General features: G+C 42.8%; 1 pseudogene; it reads right to left on the bottom strand.

The window, feature by feature from the left end:
• Positions 1 to 1,609: 1,609 nt before the first annotated feature.
• LOC105539335 lies at positions 1,610 to 2,095 on the bottom strand (annotated as a pseudogene).
• Positions 2,096 to 2,099: the final 4 nt, after the last annotated feature.

Raw genomic sequence — 2,099 nt, 5'->3', positions numbered from 1 at the left:
ATATTAACCAGGCTGGTCTCTAATTCCTGACCTCATGATCCCCCTACCTCAGCCTCTCAAAGTGGTGGGATTACAGGTGTGAGCTACCGCACCGAGTCTTAAAACTTTTTTTGTAGAGACGGGGTTTCACTATAGCCCAGGCTGGCCTCAAACTCTTAGCCTCAAGTGATTCTCTTGCCTTGGCCTCCTAAAGTGCTGGTATTTCAGGCACGAGTCACTATACCTAACTGAGCGTAGGTGTTTGAGATCAGGGTGTCAGCATGATTGCCTGCTTGGTTAGGGCCTTCTTCCTAGCTTTGTGGGTGGCCATCCTCTTGCTGTGTCCTCACATGATGGAGGGAGGAGGGCTGAAGAGAAAGTCGCTGTGTCTCTTCTTACAAGGCCTTTAATCCCATCATGAGGGCTTCACCCCCATGACCGAATTATCTCATAATACCACCACCTTGGGGTTTAAGATTTCAATCTATGAATTTGGCAGGGGACACAAAGGATCAGTTTACAGCAGTAAAAACAAAGATAGATTGAACATTTTTAATGCATTTTACAGGCTACTTGAAAGACTTTAGCAGTCTTAAACCTCCACTTAGGTATTAGTCGTCTTAGTCTTTCAACCTTAGGAAGGTTGAAAATAAATAATAGCCAAAAAAGAATAGAATAGGGCCGGGCGCAGTGGCTCACACCTGTAATCCCAGCACTTTGGGAGGTTGAGGCAGGCAGATCACCTGAGGTCAGGAGTTTGAGACCAGCCTGGCCAACATGGTGAATCCCCATCTCTACCAGAAATACAAAAAATTAGCCAGTTATGGAGGCAGGCGCCTTTAATCCCAGCTACATGGGAGGCTGAGGCAGAAGAATCACTTGAACCCAGGAGGAAGAAGTTGTAGTGAGCCAAGATCGTGCCACTGCACTCCAGCCTGGGTGACAGAGCAAGACTCCGTCTCAGGGAAAAACAAAAAAATAGAATAGAAAGTAAGCAGGCTGGGCGCGGTGGCTCACCCCTGTAATCCTAGCACTTTGGGAGCCAAGGCGGGCGGATCACAAGTTCAGGAGTTCAAGACCAGTCTGGCCAACATAATGAAATCCCATCTCTACTAAAAATACAAAAAATTAGCAAGGTGTGGTGGTGTGTGCCTGTAAAAAGCTACTCAGGAGGCTGAGGCAGGAGAATCTCATGAACCCGGGAGCCCGGGGGGACAGTGGGAGAAGCTGTCTGAAAGAAAAACAAACAAAAAAAGAAGTAAGTAGATGGAAAAGACATGCCAAACCAAAGAAAAAAAAAAAAGCCATCATAGCTATATTAAAATCAGAAAACAATATAGTTTAAGACAAATTGCATTATTAGAAACAATCAGGGCCACTATGACAGCAGTAAGTGAGAAAAGAACATAAGACAGTTACTGCACCCTTATTACTTTATAATTCAATCATGAAAACATGGTGGTATATGTTATTGTAATTCACATCCAATAACTATTGAGGTTGCGGTTTTTTTAAATGTTTATTAGACTTCTTCAATTTCTTACCTGAATTGTCTCTTTTATTCTTTCCCCACCCACCACCCACCCCCACAAATAGGACTTTTTCTTTGTCACTATTAGAAGTCTAAACTCTAAATAGAGTCTTGGACTGACAACTCACAGCCATCAACTCGTTCAACTTTACCACCTGTTTTGTTCCCAGTGGCTTTTCCAGAACTAACTTCACCTTGAAGTTCCGTGAGTTTTCCTAATTTAAACTTGGGCTGCTTCTGCATTTTTACTTTTCTAATGAAGACATCATGAAGAGCATAAATAGATTGGCAAGCCTTTTCTATGACTTTTCCAGTGCTGTTTGGAATCAATTTATTGACCACTTCTTTCAAGTCATTTTTCTGCACCTCTCAGGTCATGATTTCCATCATCTTCTTCCAGATCTGGTGGACCTGTTGGTGCTGAGCATAAGAAGTCTTCCATATCTGAATGTTGCATTTTTTAGTAAAACCAACACAGAACAGATGAAGCAAGTAACCACTGGAAGTCTTGACATTGACATGAGCTTCAATCATGGTCTGCCATTTTTTCACCACGGAATACATTTTGTCATGGGTAAGATTCATGCCA

Source organism: Mandrillus leucophaeus, unplaced genomic scaffold, assembly GCF_000951045.1.
Source record: "Mandrillus leucophaeus isolate KB7577 unplaced genomic scaffold, Mleu.le_1.0 Scaffold203, whole genome shotgun sequence".
NCBI lineage: Eukaryota > Metazoa > Chordata > Mammalia > Primates > Cercopithecidae > Mandrillus > Mandrillus leucophaeus.
The sequence above is the reverse complement of the archived record's forward strand: the minus strand, read 5'-3'. Positions and strand labels throughout refer to the sequence as shown.